We start from the raw sequence: 7,336 nt of genomic DNA on the forward strand, positions 1-7,336 counted from the left end.
CACAGGAGCTGACGGAAACCGTGCCCAGCAGACCCGGTGCAGCGGGGCCAATGAATGGAGCTTGGGGAGGGGTAGGAAGGAGGTTGGCGTATGGGGTGATCTCCAGCTTGTAACTGAATACACCAGCTGGACAGGCCGCCGATTGGCTGAGAGTGCACTTGCCGAGGCCCACGCCCCCACTCACCGCGGCTTTCTCACTGCCATCCAGTCACCTGCCGGCAGCCCCGCCTGGACAGGGACTGTGGGAGCCAGAGCCCTGGGCCCCGGGGCGGGGCCAGGAGAGGTCTACACCCCCTCTCTGGGGAGGGAGCAAGCTCCCGGGCTCCGAGGAGGCTCCTGGAACTCATCCTCATCTCCCTACCCCGGCGGAGGCTGCCACAGACCCCGCCTCCATGAAGCTGCAGGGCCATGCATTGGGTGAAAGAGGTGAGGGCAGGCCTGAGGCTCTGTGGCCACAAACTCTCCCTCCCCCACCTCCACCCCCCAAATTCTGGGAAAGGGGGCAGGTGTGCCCGGGCCTGGCCACCTAGGGCGCTCCCTCCAAATCCTGGCTCTTGGCATAGCCGGGGGTCAGCGCCCCAGGGATTCCTGGAACTCCAGGCAGAGGTCGAGTTCAGAAGTCATGCCCCTGGTCTAATAGACAAGTAGGCAGAGACACAGCCAGAGCAGGACGTGAGAGCAACATGGGGCAGATGTTGTTCCACTTTCCTCATTTTAAAACAAATTTCCTCTTTTTGCTTCTCTGATTGGGTGTTTTCTGCTACCTTGGCCTCCAAATCTCTGGTTTGGTCCTCTGCTTCATCCAGCCTACTATTATTCCTTCCAGTGTATTCTTCATTTCTGACTGGTTCTTTTATATGGTTTCTATGTCCGTTTTCAAGTCTAAGTTCCATGAGCATCACTATAACCTTTTTTAAAAAAAAACAAAACTATATCTGGTCAATTACTTGCCTTCATTTCATGTAGCTCTTGTTTTCTGGAGCTTTCTCCTGTTCTTTCATTGAGGGCATGTTTCTTTTGTCTACCCATTTTGGCTGCCTCTTTGTGTTTGTTCCTAGGTATCAGGTAGATCTGCTATGACTCCCAGCCTTGGTAGGGTGGCCTTAGGTATTTGATGTCCTGTGGGACCCAGTGGCACAGTCTCCTTTATAACCGGGGTTGGGTGCTCTAGGAATGTCCCTTATGTGGGTTACACGGGTCCTCCTCTTGTCATTGCGTCCTTGATTGTTATTGGCCTATTTGTGGGTGGGGCCCCACAGGCTGGCTGACTGTGAGGATCAACCCTGACAACAGCGTGCGAGCTGCTGTGCAGGTGCTGACCACCCGAAGCGGGATAGGTTGACGCTCAACCAGCTCCGCAGGGCCAGATGCCCAGAGTTCTGCTGCTTATCCACCCTGTCATTCCACACAGGGCTCTTTGGCGGAGGTTGGAGCCTGGATTTGTTTGTTGGCTTTCACTTAGAGACCTTAGCTCACAGCCTCTCCCCTCTTGGGACTGACCTGGCCCTTGGGGCCCTGGAGAGGCCCTGGGAGTCTAATTCACTCAACAGGATGAAGAGGGTGGGCAGGGAGCATAACAAGGAGGATCAAGAGGCTCAGAGGGAGGTCTGACTGCAGAATGTGGCCCCTGCTAGACTAAATAATAACTCCCCCATATCTATAGTCAAGGACTCAAGTTTCTGAAGCACAGTTTTATCTGTGAATTTGCCCAAGGTCAGTGGCAGAGGGGGACTGGAGCTAGGATCAGGCCTTGAGCCTCTTGACACCCAGGGATCTCCTTGCTGCTCTGGGATTTAGACTAGAGGGCCCAGGGAGCAGCCCCTTTATGCCCGGACCGGGAGATGAAAGCAGGAAGGCCTTCGGGGTCAGCAGCCTGGGCCCTGCCTGAGCGCTCAGAATTTGGTCCAGTCTCTGCTACCACCTAGTGGGCACCCAAAGCCAGCACCATCTAGAGAAACTCCTGAGGAAGGAACGCTCTTTGCTCCTTTCCTGGTCCCTTCTTGCACCTGCCTGGTCTTTCTTGTCTCCCCTCTGACTCACTGTATGATCCTGACAAGCCCTTTGCCTCTCTGGCTCTCAGTTTTCTGTCTTAGAATAAGGGTTCTCCAAAGAGCAGCAGTCCTGATCTTTCCAAAACACAAGCCCGGCCAGATCTGTCCCCTGCCCCTCTCCTGGCCACCAGGTTGAAGCCGGACATGCCCTGCAGGATCTGAGCCTGGCTGACCTCCCCAGCTCCCCCCTTCTCTGCTGCAGCCACACAGAGCTACTCTTATTCCCTCCATCACCAGGCCCTCCTAGGCCCTTTGCACATGCTGTGCCCTTTCCCTAGAACACTCTTCCCTCTCCTTCACCCGGCTTGATCCTACTTATCCTTCAAGCGTCAGTTTAATCACCTCTTACAGGAAGCCCTCCTCCCTGACACCCCCAACCAGGGTGGGCAAGTGTACTTTAGGTCCCCACTGAGGATGATTGAAGTCTCAAATGGGATATGGCCCTGGAAGAAGTCAAATAGCAGCCCATTAAAGTCAGGGAACTGGAGGGGGGACACTGTGGGGAGCCATGGGCTCAGGGTTCAAACACCTGATTTCCCACCCAACTCAGACAATGACTCCACCTCTCTGAGTACCTATTTTACATGTGAATAAATCAGATCCTGTCTGCTCTAGCACTGAACAGAAGAACTCTAATGTGAGCCATAAGTGTAATTTTAAATCATCTAGCCACCGTTTAAAAAGTAAAAGAAACAGGATAAATAAATTTCATAATACATTGTAGATGATATCCATGTGTAAAGTGTTATTTCAACATGTAATCAGTATTTGTAAATTATTGACGAGGTCCTTTATTTTACATCCTTTTTTAATATACCAAGTCTCGGACATCTGGAGGGTATTTTGTACTTACTGTGCATCTCCATTCGGATTCCACATTTCAAGCACTCAGCATCCTCCTGAGGCTAAAGTCCGCTGTACTGGACAGTACAGCTCTGCGAGATGTTTATATGGGTGTGTATGTAAAAATTTATGGAGCTGAACACCTAAGACTGACCTTTTTTGTATGCAAATTACATGAGAGAAAGAGAGAGAGAGAGAGAGGAATTCCCAGGTTTCTGGCCTGAACATGGATGAACGCAGGGTGGGGGAATTTGCTGGTATGGGGGAGGCTGAAGGTGAACAGGGCGGGTGCAGAGTGGGGAAAATCTGAGAGGCTGAGGATCTTTGTCCCTTGGGTCCTGGTTGCCCCCAGGCCTTGGGAAAGTTTCCAGTCGCCACATCAGAAGCTGTGCATACCTCGGCTGCCCCCTGGTGGCCACGCAGCAGGTGGCAGGCACCAGTTGGCCTTGGTACCTAGGCCTTCTCCCCGAGAGGGTAGAGGGCATTGAAGTGGCATTCAAACTTCTTTTCTGGACCCCGAAGTCCAACATCCTGCCCATTTTCACTGTTGGGGGCCATGGACATCACCTCTATCAAGGATTTCCAGATGAGTAAAAATGAAAGTCACTGACTTAAGTTTGAATTTCAGATAAACAGCAAATAATTTTTTAGTACAAGCATGTCCCATCTGTTGCGTGTGTGAAGTTCAGGTTTCACTGGGCACCCTGTATTTTACTGGGCCACCCGACTTCTAGCTCATCCTCCGGGACTCAGAAGCATGAAATCCAGCTCTACTTCCTCCCGGTGTGACAGCTGACCACGTTTCTTCACCTCTCCGAGCTTCACTTTCGTCCTCTGTAAAACGGCCAATAATTCTTTCCTCAATGACCTATTAAAAGGACTCACTGAGAAAAATATAAGGAAGAGATCTCCCCATAATTCCTGGCATGTGGCAGGCCCTAAGCAAACATTCCTTCCTTCCTTCCTGGGCTCCTGTAGCTGCAGGGCAGAGACGTCCTGTTCAAGCAGTGCCCTGCCTCCCTCTCCACACAGCCCAGGGGTTGGACCCCATGAATTCTTACTGCCTTCCAGATTTTCTCTCCTTCACTAGTCTTTCCCTTAGCGAGTTTCCTAGATTTTTGTCCATGCCTCATGTGTGTTGGGAATATCCCAGAATCCTTTGGGAAGAGTCTACTCCCAGGAATAGGGTCCTCCTGACCCAGCTCTCGGAAGATTCCAGAATATGGCCTTGATACCACCTAATGGCCACGTCTCTAAACTAATAATACTCTCCAGACCCGAACCTGGAAGTCAGGCTGGTTCACTCTGCTCCTGACCCAAGTGAGACCCTGCCCTTGGTCAGCAGGGCCACCCTGTGGACAGTGCCCTGGGGTAGGCTCCCTGTGGGGAGGGGGCAGAATTAATGGACCCCGAGCTGTCCTGGGTCAGAAAGCTTGACGGCAGTGGCCTTTGGCCTAACCTTAGGACCCATGCACAAAGAATGAGAGGAGCCTGAGGCCCAGGGGTTAGGTAACATGCCTGAAAGCACACACCAGGTTGGGTAACCAATGAGGCCATGATCCTAACCAGCTCACCTCTTCCATGGAAGGGTTGGGGTTGAGGAGGATTCGATGGGACTTCCTCTGGTGTATTCTCCCTTCTGCCTGCACACATGGCCTTCCTCTCTCTGAGCTTCTTGTATGGGAAAGGACAGACTCACCCCAGAGTGGAGTGGGAGGCGGGTGGGGGTGGAGGTAGGCCAGATTTGGAGATCTGAATGCCTCAGCATGGACTTCCATATGCCTCTGCCCAGACCCTTCCTTTCTTTTTTTTTTTTTTTAATATATTTTATTGATTTTTCACAGAGAGGAAGGGAGAGAGATAGAGAGCCAGAAACATCGATGAGAGAGAAACATCGATCAGCCGCCTCCTGCACATCCCCCACTGGGGATGTGCCCGCAACCCAGGCACATGCCCTCGACCGGAATCGAACCTGGGACCCCTCAGTCCACAGGCCGACGCTCTATCCACTGAGCCAAACCGGTTTCGGCTCTTTTTTAAAAATATATTTTTATTGATTCAGAGAGAAAGGGAGAGGGAGAGAGAGATAGAAACCTCAATGATGAGAAAGAATCATTGATTGGCTTCCTCTTGCATGCCCCACACTGGGGATCCAGCCTGCAACCTGGGCATGTGCCCGTGACCGGAATTGAACTGGAGATCCTTCAGTCCACAGGCTGACGCTCTTATCCACTGAGCCAAACCCGCTAGGGCCTTTCCTTCCTTCCCAGCCCCATCCCTTCCTCCATCTCTTCACAGACCCCTGGCCCAAGGTGGGGAGCGGCATTTCAACAGGGGCAGATTTTGTAGGCAGATTCCAATCTTGAGACTGTTACCAGCTATGTGGATGTTGGGTATGTTGCTTAATTTCACTGGGCCTCTTGCTCCTCATAAGTAGTAATACTTGCTTCACAATTTGGGGTGAGGGTTAAATTGCATAAATCCCTGTAGCACATTAATGAACATTCAATAAATATCAGCTGCCAATATTAGTATTAGTATTAGAGGAGTAAGTGGGGATGAAGGTGGGGGCGGGGGGTTAGGGCTATCCCAATGAGAACTTTCAGATGCTCAGAGCAAGCAGGGAAAGGAATCAGAACATTTACAATTATTTTATTTTTTCCCACTGGAATGAATATTTTTTCATTCGGCACAATTTGTTGTAGGCATCAAATAATATGAAATCCACGCTGGGTTCTAGTAAGCTAGATGCAAACATCACCAACAGGGCTGCTGGGGTCTGTAAGTACCTTAGTGTGCTAAAGCAGAGAAGATATTTAATATATTTTTGAAGCTGAAGTTTTCCCAAATGTGTTAGTTCCAATTCTGTTATTTCTTGGGAACGTTTCTAATAACAAGAACATGCAGAAATAAACCGTGCTGATTCCCCAACATGAACGTTTCAGGAATGTGGTTATCACTTTCCAGAAGAAAACACGAGAATGACCTCGTTTCTGACAAAGGAAAAGTTCAACTCTCGCCTTTAGTCTGCCTTATAAACCCAAGGAGCAAAGGGGAATATAATCAGCAAGTTTGTCTTTAAAATATTTTTTTTATTGATTTCAGAGAGGAAAGGAGGAGAAAGATAGAAACATCAATGATGAGAGAGAATCACTGATTGGCTGCCTCCTGCAGGCCCCACACTAGGGATCGATCCCGCAAGCCGGGAATCAAACTGTGACCTCCTGATTCATAGGTTGATGCTCAACCACTGAGCCATGCTGGCAAGTTTGTCTTAATTGAAGCTGATAGCTTCAATGTCTGTTCATAATGATGGTACTCTGTGACTTTTTTGAAGAAGGTAACAGCTCAAGCAGAAATTTTTTTAAAGTATACTGAGCTGCCCTGGCTGGTTTGGCTCAGTGGATAGAGCGTCGGCCTGTGGACTGAGGGGTCCCAGGTTCGATTCCAGTCAACGGCATGTACCTTAGTTGCGGGCACATCCCCAGTGGGGAGTGTGCAGGAGGCAGCTGATCAATGTTTCTCTCTCATCCGATGTTTCTAACTCTATCCCTCTCCCTTCCTCTCTGTAAAAAATCAATAAAATATGTTTTTTTAAAAAAAAGTATACTGAGCTAACTCAGTGCTAAGCCTGTTCTGTACCCTTACAACAACCTTCTGAGGTTGGAATAAATCTCTTCAATTTTACCAAATGAGGAAACAGAGACTTCTAAGTGAAACTTCTGTCTAAAGTCACATAGCTAGTGAGCATGGGAGTTTTCAAAGCTCTCCAATTAAAGACCTCTAGGACACACCCTTGGTTGAACAAGTTGGGCTTATTACTTCTTACAGCAAGAGGGTGGGGGTAGGTAATGCAAACCATGAGAAATGATGAGGCACCTCAGTAACAGAGTGTTAGAAAGAACATTTATGATTTAATTTGGAAGAGGATTAAGGAAGCAGGGTTTTAAAATTTTATTTTGTTATTTATTGTCTCCTTTTTCCCTGATTGCCCCCCCCCCCCTTCCCAGCCATTCCCACCCCAGGCACGCCCCCACCACCCCAGGGTCTGTGTCCATTGGTCATGCCAATATGCATGCATGCAAGTCCTTTGGTTGTTCTCTAACCCTCCAAAGAAACAGGGTTTGATCTAGGTTCGATACTGTCTATGATTGGGTATCTTGATAAATCTTGTTTAGAATGAGGGAAGATTAGACTGCGTCTAAAGCTGTATTGGTGAATAAGTAGCAACCTCTTTATGAGCCAGGATAGGGAACTGTTTGGTCATTTTTGTGGTTTGGACAATCTTCATGTTTTGTCTGGCTCAGACACGATTATGGAAGATTATGGGGAAGGTCTTATTATTTGTTTTGATTCATCACCATCACAGAGTGGCCTTGTCTGATGTTCTGTAGACATTTTGTTTTTTGTTTGTTTTGTTTTTTTTATTCTGTGACATTTTT

This window comes from Myotis yumanensis, unplaced genomic scaffold (assembly GCF_028538775.1).
Source record: "Myotis yumanensis isolate MYYU_CA2020_CCGP unplaced genomic scaffold, mMyoYum1.0.hap1 SCAF_19, whole genome shotgun sequence".
In the NCBI taxonomy this organism is placed as follows: domain Eukaryota; kingdom Metazoa; phylum Chordata; class Mammalia; order Chiroptera; family Vespertilionidae; genus Myotis; species Myotis yumanensis.